The sequence below is a fragment of the Molossus molossus genome, unplaced genomic scaffold (genome assembly GCF_014108415.1).
Source record: "Molossus molossus isolate mMolMol1 unplaced genomic scaffold, mMolMol1.p scaffold_m16_p_19, whole genome shotgun sequence".
Taxonomy (NCBI): Eukaryota; Metazoa; Chordata; class Mammalia; order Chiroptera; family Molossidae; genus Molossus; species Molossus molossus.
In genome coordinates, this window is record NW_023425354.1 from 19,653,627 (window position 1) to 19,665,218 (window position 11,592).

Here is an 11,592-nt window from a genome sequence, read left to right on the forward strand (position 1 = left end):
CTGTGGACCAGAGAGTCCTGGGTTCGGTTCCCGCTAAGGGCACATACCTCAGTTGCAGTTTGTCCCTGGCCCTGGTTGGTTGTATGGGTGGCAGCCACTCGATGTGTCCCTTCACATGGATGTTTCTCTCTCTCTCTCTCTCTCTCTCTCTCTCTCTCTCTCTCTCTCTTTCTCTCTCTCTTCCACTCTGTCTGAACAAAAAGTGGAAAAATGTCCTCGGGCGAGGATAAAAATAAATAAATAAATAATAAAATATATACTTCCTAGCTATTTGGATACAAGACTCTGGATGTGATTTAACCTCTGCGTGGCTTAAAGTCGTTATAAACCTCCATTTTTGTATTATGTGGTGAACTGGTCCTGGGACTGATTATTTTCTACCTCTTGGATTCATGTCAGCCTGCCAGCTGTCATTTCTGCTGCTCATGTGTGGCTGTCCCCCTTCCAGTCTCATTTGAGCTAAAAGAACAGACAGCCCTGCCTGGTACAAATTGCTGCGGGGTGAGCCAGCAAGGCGTAGACAGGGAGAAAGCGCATGGCTGCGTGCCTGGGCCTTGCACCATGGAGGGTGAGGCCAGGGTGTTGGGGCTGCAGGAAAAGTGAAGGCGGGTCCTACAGAGCTTGTGAAGCCTGGGAGAACCATGACAGGCCAGTCCTGTGCTTTATGGGTGAGAAGACTGAGTCCCGGAGACAGTGGTCAGCCTGACCTCCAGAGGGGGTCACTGCTACTTTGTCCTACACTGCCTGCCTCGGCGCCTTTTGCCTGCAGACGCTGGTGTTTCTCTTTGCTGTAAGATCACAGAAAGCAGGAACTGAGTGCAGAGAAGTCTGCCCCATGCTGCTGGCACCAAGATGCCAGATCCTCTGAGAAATATGAAAACATCTCCCCTCTAGACCTGGACACGCGTATGCTCAACATTCCCCCAGATAGGAGGGCAGGCATTATGGGGTCATGGACAGAGGACTGAAAGCCCACGCTTTTTGGGGGGTCCATCCCACAGCACAGGGAGGCCTGGGGCCCATTTCAAGAACTCCTATGTGCTGCTTCCTGCCTGTGCACCCGCCTTTCTCTGAACGGGGCTCGGCGCTTCTGAGAGAACTGGAGGGAGGTAAGAAATAGCTTCAGACACCAGGGTGGGGGCACCCCAGCTTCTGTCCAAAATGGATTCCTCATTTCTTCTTCCCTGAACCCAGCTACTGCCACCCTTGCAATGCCAACCCCATCCCGGAAAATTTCTGGAAGGAAATGAGCACTGAGGCCACTCGCCGGAAGAGGGGGTTTAACTGTCACCTCGTCCCTGGGGGCTTGAGCAGCAGGGGTGGGGGGGGATGCAAATCCATGCTTGGGAGAGAGAAGAACTCCACAGAGAGTAGGAGGGGGGCAGCCATTGCCCAGCCTTTTTTCTGGGCTTGTGGCCCCAGAAGAGCCTGGGGAGGCCTGGGGAGGCCTGAGGCAAGGGAGTAACCCCAGGATCTGGGAGAAGCCAGCAGCTGCCCCCGTCCTGTGCAGGCAGCTGTGGCACCGGCACTTTCTCTGGGCAGCTGAGTAGACTCACTTCCTCAGCCCTGCACCCCAGGGGAGCAGGGGGGCAGGGTGGAGCCCGGTGGGAAGATGAGATGGAGGAGGTTTAGGGGGGCATGGCTTGTCCCTGGTGGATGAGCCTGGGAAAAGCTCGTCTATTCTGCTTCTTAGCAGGTGGGATTAAGCGTAGATTAGAAGGACCCCTCTGGCCTCTGCACTCTTCCCGTTAATAGACACCAGAGGTCAGGACTGAGAACCCCACGGTGTCCTTGCAAAGAGATCTTTCACAGCAACTGGGAGGCAAGAAGATGAGTGAGAAGCAGCCCTTGGGTCAGTGTTTCTACCGTACTACTCTATTACATCAGTATAGCATTACCAGGTTCAAACCTGGCCACCTCCATCATCGCACTTGGTCCCCAGTACCATCCTGTGAGGCATTACGACCTTTTCACGGGTGAGAAAACTGAGTTTCAGTTACGTCACTTGCCCAAGGTCGGTGGCCAGGCAAGGTTACAGTGGTATTTCAGCACAGCTGTCCTTATGGCCTCCCTTCTGCCATGGAACATGGGGATCTAGGGCCCATAACGGGGACAGGAGTGAGGGGACCCTCCTTGTCTTCCCCAGCCTGCAAGTGGAGCTCTTGAGGGTACAGGTCTACTAACTTCAGCACCAAGGTCTTTGAGGGACTAAGGCCACATTACCTCCCTATGCTTATTTGCCCTCGGACACTTCCTGGAGGGCCTGGGCCTCCTGCTGCCCCCCCTCCTGCTCCCCAGCCCTGCCCCGGCCCCCATTTTGCCTCAGTTCTCTCACCTCTTTCCCCCCTCCCCCTTCCAGCCACAGCCCCATGACGAGGCTGCCTGAGCCCCATTGGCCGGCCTGGGAGCATTTGCCCTTATTTGGCCAGGCGGCTCCAGGCCAGGCCTCCACCTCCAGCCCAGCCCCCTGCAGGCTTGTCTTTCTCACTTCGTCTTTTTGAGGTTTGGCTCTGGGGCCCTGGCGGGCATCGCTTCAAACGCACTTTCTGGTTGAGTCACTTTTTAACGGCTCCAGTGCTGTGAACTGCTGCTGCTGTGGCTGCTGGGGCTCCAGCCTTCGTGGCCAACCCTCCCCCACCCGACTGCTTAATCGGCTCAGAGGGAAGGGGCTGGGGTGGCCATTTGCTGTTGGACAGATTGTGCAGACCCCCTGGCTACCCATTTGGACCCCTCTGCTACCCCCACCCACAAGCCTGGGTGCAGGGAAGTCTGCCCTGGGTTCCACTCACTGCTCTTTCCACCCCCCTTCTTGCGCCTGGGTTCGTGAGCAGACACAAGCTGCATGGCCACTGTTTGTGGAATACCCCCTTCGAGGTCTGCCGGATCTGGTTTTTTGAATTGAGTCTCTTAGGGGGACAGAAACTATGCAGACTCTTGGCCAATTTTCAGGAAGGTGAAACTTAATTCTGGTTCCTTATCTCTGAGAGGGGGATACCATCGTTTACATCACTGGGTCAGCATGATGCGCAAATGAGATTCAGGTCGGATGTGCTCTACAAAGTTCTCTAGATGACTCCGGCGCTGTTTCCCCTCTGGCTCAGGGTGTGGACCTTGGAGGACAAGAAAGAAACAGCCCAGAGACATTCTAGTCCTCTCAGACCTCTCTGTTCTTTCCACCTTTCACCTTCTGTTCTCCAGCTATCCCTGGGATCTGAGGAACCCTGAGTGGGCAGGAGGGATATCAGACAAAGGAGTCCACCCAGCCCTATGCCCCTCATTCCCAGCCACCATAACAGACGGATTTTTACTCCAGATCCCCTCCCAGTCACCTGCCTTCTCTGAGCTGCCCCTCAGCCAGCTGGGGAAATCCAAGACCTGCCCAGTCACTGGGCAGGTCTTGGAACATGGGCTTTGCTACTTCCTCCTCTGAGGTCCCTGGGCCCACTAGCTCCCGGGGACTTCCTAAAGTATAAGCAGGCCCTTCGGTCAACCTCCTCAATTTTATAGATGAAGATGCAAAGTCTGGGGGTTTGGGGGCAGATTCAGTGACTGGCCGTAAATAGCCACAGGATGGGGACTGGATGCCTAGTCTCCTGCCCCCTAGTTTTGCCCTCTACTTGGTGATCCTGATATTGGGTGTAGGGAGTTAGGCTGATGAAAGATCATACTGGGTTCCAGGCAGGGATGTCCTGCCTTGCTCCAGCTTTCTGAACACACACACACACACACACACACACAGACACACACACAGACACAGAGTTTATTCATAGCCATTAAAATGGGAGCAGGTGCAGCTCTGCACGTTAGCCCAGGCACCTGTGTGTGGAGGGAACCAGGAGGGAGCTTTCTCTCATTTCCCTGCTAGTATGTCTAGGAGTTCCCAGTGGAGGATGCTTCTGGTTGCATGGCCACTCCCACAGCAATGGTCAGGGTGGCCTTCTTCCACACCCCCTTTCCTATCTAGCCCATCCTGCCTCTTCCCAGATGTTGTGGACAAAACCTTGAACTTGGCCCTAACTTGCTTTGTGATCTCAGGCTGCCTACTGCCTCTCTCTGGGCTTGCAGCTCAGTTTCCTGACTCTGACTTTGCTGCTTAGAAAGTCTTGGATACTGTGATCCAGAGAGCTGAGCCAGAACCCTGTCCGGAGCCGCGCTGGCCTCCCGGCGTGCACTGCAGCTGCCTTGCCAAGTAGAGCAGAGGAGCATGAAGTTGAACCTGGAGGACATCTGGGCGGTGCAGGCAGGGCGGAGGGGAAAGCGTTCCCACCCTCCTTGCCTGGGGGCCTCTCAGCCTTTCTGCTGCTTCCCAAGGCTCTGAGATGAGTGGGGACTCTCGAGTCTTAGGTGCTCAGATGATCTCTGCAGGGGACAAGGGCTGGCCTAGGCTCTTGAGGCACTTCCTTCTCTCAGCACCTGCTTCCCTTGGCAGCCCCTTCGGGGAAAGGGGTACAAGGTCCCAACATTTGGGACTATTGACGCCAATTGTCTTCAGCCTCATTTTGCAATACTAAGGGCCCAGTTTCCCTCCTTTGTGGCCAGGCCTGTCCCCAAGCCTCGCTCCCATGAGGGCGGGCCCACACTGCCTTCTGACTTCCTGTTTGTGAGTGGTTAGGTCCTGTGGCTTCTCTCTTGTTGTCTCCTCACAAGGCAGGTTATCGGGGCTGCCATCTCTGCCTGCAGCGGGAGGGAAGGCCTGGTTTTCTTCTGCTTCTGTGCAGACAGTGCCCTCAGTCACTTCTCCCACCCTCTGGACCTGCTCTCCCTTGCAGGTGTTAGGCCTTCAAAAGACCATTTTCTCCCTGTTCCTCCTCCTTGCCCGGTCAGCTTCTACCCTGACTCCTCTCCTGCCAAACCCTCTTCTGGCCATACATACTTGCCCTGGGAAGCCTTTTCTGATGGCCCCCTGTGACTCTGAGGTGGCCACAGCAGCATCCATCAGTCTAGCCCCACGGGACCCTCAACCCCACCCAGGACTCGTTGGTACCTGTTGCTATCATTTGGGGGGATGTAGGTACATGTGGAGGTGTATATTTGTGTTCTTCACTGTCTGATTCAGCGCTTGTTCAAGTAGAAGACAAGTGTCCCCACCGGACCTGGAGTTCGGCTCATTCACACCCACACACAAAACTCTTTCACCCTGCATACATGTCTGTGTCTCGTCGATCAGACAGGGAGTCCCTGAAGATTGTGTCCTTTTTCCCTCCCACTCACCCTTACCTGCCCACAGCCTCAGCTTGTCACGCAAAGATGGCTGTCACCTAGGTCAGCAGGGTTGGGGTGGGAGTGAGGAACTGTGAGCCTGGAGTCCTCCAGGATCCCAAGCCCAGACCCCAGCCAACCCAGCCCTGTCCCCAGGTGAAGCACTGCTCCCAGCTTGTTTCGGATGCCACTGCCCCACACCACTCCTTCTTGTCTTGGTCCCTACTCTCCCTCCCCTTTTGCTACCTCTGAGCAGGAAGCTGAGTCCTGGACTTAGAATGTCAGAACAGGACAAGCCCACGGAGGATGTTTCATAGCGGAGTCCGAGTGAGCTAAGGCCGCCGGGCGAGTCCCTGGCTGAGCTCAGACCTACCGCCAAGGGGTGGAGTTTGAAAAGTCAACTTGAACTCTCTCCTCCACCAACAGAGGCATCCTCTCTCAGCCTCTGGCCATCCTGAAGGGTTTGTTTAGTTTCTCTCATTCTCGGGAACTCAGCCAACAGGTGGCTTGGAGGCGGGAGTGGGAGTCACGCCTCTCTCAAAACAGTGCCTGTTCTGAAGCCATCCCCACTCTCTCCAGGCACCATCCCAAACACTGGCCTCAGATTCCCCTGAGTCTTCCTGGGTGTTTCTGGGAGGAAGCAGGTGTGTCCAGGAGTGTGCAGCAGGCCTTGTGCAAGGGGTGTCTGCAGTCCTGAGCTGGGGTGCCACTCACAGTGTGTCTGTGTGGCTCTGGGCCTCCTCTGCCTCTCCAGAAAGGACCCTGTGAATCATTTGGGGTCTTCGGGCCCTGTGTGTCCATTTGTGTCCCTGTGTGTGTGTATGTCTGCACAGGCAGGCACCTGCTGGTCTTCCTGTTGGTCAATGACACAGGCCATACCTATGGGTTGTGCCAGCCTGGAGCAGGGCTCCCAGTCCAGTGCTCCTGTTCCACCCTACTGGGTGGTTCTATTGTCCCTGTGTCCTTATCTCAGACCGTGCCCCTTCCTGCTCCTTGATTTGTCCCTGGCCCTGGCCGATGTCTCCTGGTTTGAGGCCTGGAAGAGCTGGGATTCATCACTGGACTTGAAGAGAATTCCAGGGTACAGGGACCCTGAGTGCCCCCTCGGTCCTATCCCCTTTCAACCCCAGCCCCTCCAGAAACTTCTTGTCCCCAGAAGCTCTGTGGGTGGAGAGGCTGGGGCTCAGTCTCTCTCCTCAAAAAATTAAATACATAATTTAAAATATCATGGTGGGTTCTGGCCTTAGGCATTGAGGACACACAAAGGAAAAGCAGGCTCTGCTGTCAGGACAGCAGGCAGCAGCAACAGCCCTGCTCTGCTCAGGACAGGCGAGGGGCTGGGTGGGAGACTCTGGAGGGATGAGTGTGTCCCGCAGAAGGAACCTCAGGTCTCTCTTGCCACAGGACACACGCTGAGGGGTCTATGGCAGAGCTGGGCCCTGAAGCCAGGCCCCCTGGCTCCCGGCCTATGACTCCCCTTTGCTGGGACAGAACACTTTGAGGTGATGGCCATGGAGGCACTGTAGGCAGAGGGTGGGGGGCAAGATGCTCTAAGAGGAGGGGCCCTGAAGGGTGCGGGTCCAGGAACCCAGGTTACTGCACAACTTTGATATTCTTATCCTCTTATCGCCTGGGGCAGCCACTTCCCCTCCACCCAGGGTCTGAAGCAGCGGCCTGTTAAAGGAGCACTGTCCCATTTCTGGCCAGCCCGCCCTCTCCACCACTGTCCCTTCTGGCCCCGCTCCCCCTTTCTCTGTCCCATTTAGGGACCTGGGCCGGAGAGCCATTCTCCAGGTCGCAGGTGCCTTCCTGAAGGAAAGAGGCGAGGCAGAGTCTCCCTCCTGCTGCGCCCGGTCCCTGCCGCCTTCCTCTGGGCCTTGAATTTGAGAGTTCCCTCGCATCTCTGCAGGCCTGACCCTGAACAGGGGACCCAGAGAAGAAGCCTGTGGCATTCTGGGAAGGAATCTGGGTGATTCTACCCCTCCCCCATCTAGTCCTCATATTCCAGAGTCAAACCCACTGAGAGGCTTGGAGAACCTTGGGGAAAATGTGCGGCCTAGACCCAGCCCACTCCAGCCCCCTCCCCACCCATACCCACACCCAGTTCCCTTCCCCCAGCTAGGGACCCTGGGACGGGCAGCTTCCTGCCTTCCCCATGGGGAAAGCGGGGGTGGTGTGCAGGTGGGCGGGCGTGCCCACATCCGGTGACTGCCAGAACCTCCCTCACAGCTTTTTCCCTTCACTCCTCTAGGCCCAGTGGCACCCATGCCCTGCCTGAGACCCTGGTCCTCACCACTGCTCTGCCCGCCCTCCTATCCCTGCAGGCCCCGAGGGAAGCACAAACACCCAGTCTAGGACCAGCAGGCCCACCTGACCCCAGTGTGACCCCCATACTGTGTTGAAGGCACAGGTCTTGTCGCCTACAGCCTGGGGCAGGGTGGGGGGTGTCTTTGTGGGGTGCTGAGGGCAACTAATTATGTGGATAGCATAGTGGTGTGCTGGCCCAGACCCCTTCATGCGTCTGCTCCTCCGTGGCTTCTCTGGGAAGCAGGTAGAGAGGAACCACTGTGGTCTCTAAGGGAAGACATTTTCTGGGCTGGGGTCAGGGAGGGTGGGGCTCAGAGAAAAAGTCCTTTTCTTGTGCTGGAATGCAGAACTCTGTGTTTTGGGCATTCACCGAGGGTCCTGACAGGAGCCGCAGTGCCCTGAGACGGTTCCAGACTCTTGAACCATCTTCTGGGGCTGGTGCCATGGGGGATGGGCAGGCCCGGGGTCCAGGAAGCCACCTGCCCAGGGCGTGGGAGATGGTCTCTTCAGCACCCCCCTCCTGCCAATACCCAGCCTTGTCTCTGGTTTCCTGTCAGTCTGTCCTCCCCAGGGAGGGGAGGGGCACGCTATCTCCGATGGGGTGTGGGGGCGGGCTCCAAGACCGTTGGGCTCTCTGAGATCTGGCCCACGTGGCCTTGAGGTTATAAGCCCTGCCCGCCCTGAAGGGAACCCCACTTGGGAGCCTGGAGCACAGGGCTTGTTCCTCTCAGCCCTGCAGCAGCAGGTAAGGGTCTGAACCTTCACTCCAACCCCAACTGGGGCTCCTCGACTCTGGGCCTCAAGGGGTAACGAGGGCCTTGGACTGCAGGCCGTGGGTGGAGATGCTTTCAAGAGGGGCTTCAGGGGCATGGGTGCCAAGGCTTACCAGCACAGCTTTGGTTCGATAACCCTCAGGTCTACCACCTTCATGGTGGGACCGCGCCTTAAAATCCTGGGGAAGGGAAAATGGCCCCTGGCCCCCAGATGAAGAAAGCGGGTCCAGGGCTTCAAGAGACAAGAGCTAGAGAATAGGGTGGGGATGGCAGAGGGGGAGCAGAGGCTGACAAGGAGGACTTGGTGTTAGCAAGAGGCCCGAAGCAGCTCCCTCTGCCCAACATGGCTACCGTCTCTGCTGAGACAGCCTTGGGCTCCTGCCTGGGGAGCCACTGGGCAGTGAAGGAGTCAGGGCCTTGGGCTGGAGAGGAGGCTGGGGCCAAGGCCTTGGGGGAGGGAGGCTGGAAGCTGAGGCCTTGAGGAGAGGAGGCTGTGGCTGCCTCAGTTGGACTCTGGAGGGTGGGTAGTGTGGCTGGGAGGGGTCACTCAGGGGGTCAGATTTGGGGACTGTGGTATCTGATGAGTGGTGGTCGTCTCTACCTGAGTGGCCCTGAAAGTGGGGGGATGGGGTGGAGCCCTAGGGGGAAGGGAAGAGGGAAGCAAAGAGGAAGTGGGGGGAGGGAGGTAGAGGAGGCAAGATCCGGCGCCATGCTGAGTCACGGCCCACAGGCCCAGGGCGGGCCCCCTGGGGGCCATGGGCTAGGTGGTGGGGTCTCAGGAATCTACAGGGAGGGCTGGGAAGGCTGGGGGCTCTTGAAACAGGGGTCAGGAGAAGGAGCAGGCGGCCTGAAGAGGACTCACACACGGACAGACAGACAGTGCAGTCACCCATAAAGTAGAAAGCACTACTAACAGCACTGGAGGGTGTAGTGTTTCCTACTTTATGGATGAGTGTACTGTGGGCTTCGGAGACCACGCCACCGCCGCGCTGCCGCCCTGCCCTCCGCGCTCAGGACCCGCGAGACAGGTGAGCCCCTCAGGCACCCACCCCGCCTGCCCAGACTCTGAAAGGCCTCCTCTGCCCCCACGTCTGTCCTCCTGGTTCTGGCCAACCGGGCAAATGCCACATCAGCTCCTCGGCTGCCCCGAGGTTTGGGAGGGTTGGACATGGGGCTTCACGCCGGCACCTGAGGCAGCTGTGGAGAGGCCCCGCGTGGGGGCCCAGCCGCCGTGCACAGACCCGAGGATGAAGAAGAGGCGGGAAAGGAGGGTAGATGGAGGGGTATGGGGGGGTGGGTGTCTGGATCCTAAACTAATAAACAATGGACCTTGTTTCTCTTTTGTCTGAGACTCTGTTGCTGGGGGTCAGGTGGGAGGGGTGGGCGAATGGGTTTAACAGGCACAGGGACAGGTGGCTCGGGGAGCGGCTGGGAGAAATGGGTTTGGCCCACTTATGAGACCAAACCAGGCTTGCCAGGCTGCGACTGGCAGAGGGAGGATGGGCCTGGGGTGAGACCTCTCTGTGAACCCAATAAAGGGGACAGGACATGGGAGGGCAGGATTATGAGGGGCCCTCCCAACGTTTACCCTAGCTCTGGCACTGCCCTGCCCTCCACTTGCTTTCCACGCCCCCAAATTGAAGGCTGCTCATCTCCAGTTCTAATCTAAGAACACCTAGGGATCCTGGGTAGTATAAGAATTGGGCACAAACACACACAAAGCATCAGATACTAACACACAAAGCACATACCCCAGCATGCATGTGCATTTACACACAGGCCCCATACACATACGCTGTCAACACGCATACTGGCATGTCACACAATGACACACAGGGATATACACACACTCAGGACACATAAATATTCAAGAGTGAACACACATGCAATGATATAAACACTTATGTGTGTCACAAACAGAAGAGCACACAAATACATACATAGTGATATTCACATAAGAAACACATTGATTCCAAACATGTACACATACAGTGACACACTCATACATGGTGATAAATATACAATAGATATATAGTGATACATATATCTAAAACCATGGATATATATAAATAAAACCATGTCACTACACATATTTACATGACTACATGAGAATAAGAATGTGTCATATGTGTATATATATATATATAGAGAGAGAGAGGCATCCATATACACACATTATGACATGTATTCTAATTTATATGCTCACACAATTAAAACCTCACATGCACATAAAAATATAGATACAGGCTTTGGCCGGTTTGGCTCAGTGGTTAGAGTGTCGACTGGCAGACGGAAGGGTCTGAGGTTCGATTGCCGGTCTCAGGTGGGGCCCCTGGCAGGGCACATGTGGGAGGCAATCAATTGATGTGTCTCTCTAACATGGATGATTCTCTCTTTCTCCTTCCCTCCCTTCCACTCTAAAATTCAATGGCAAAAATATCCTCCAGTGAAGAGTAACAACAACAAAAATACAGACACTGTGGCAAGTAGACACATACACAGAAACATGCATACCTAATGAGACCCATAGATACAGAATAGCACACACATAATACATATGTGTGTACATATATACAATAATACCATGGCCCCATACATATATACAGAGATAAATACATGTCAGTTCTAGATATGCTACTATACATATGCTTGCACATAATGGCATGCCTTTATATTGACGTGACAGCAACACACATCAGGTAGTAGTGCACACATTGATGTACACACTGCTTTAGGAAAGTGAGGATGACGCCACCTCCCCATTCAGCCCACCCACTGTTCCAGCAGCTCTGGCCTGGCTGGAGCTCATGGGTAGGGGCTCTGCTGCTATTCCCCGGGGGTGCCACAAGAGGGCCCCCGTTCTTGGCTGAGGCTGGCTTGTGTGCAGATGGACTGAGTCCCATGTTCAGAGGGGACAGGGGCAGCCTCCCTGAGGCCTCTCTCAGTACCCTTGTCTCTGAGGACTCCATCTAGGCTCCTGCCTCCATGTAGTACTGGCCAACTCTGTGTGGGGAGTTCCCATGTCCTTGTCCAAAAATGACATTTTCCCATAGCAAAAAGACCCATGGCTAGCCCTGGCCAGTTTGGTTCAGTGGTTAGAGCGTCGACCTGCGGTCCTGAGAGACCCGGGTTCGGTTCCCGCTAAGGGCACGTACCTCGGTTGCAGTTTGTCCCCGGCCCTGGTCGGTCGTGCGGGTGGCAGCCACTCGATGTGTTCCTTTCACATCGATGTTTCTCTCTCTCTCTCTCTGTTCTTCTCTCTCCCTCCCACTCTACCTGAACAAAAAATGGAAAAATGTCCTCAGGTGAGGAT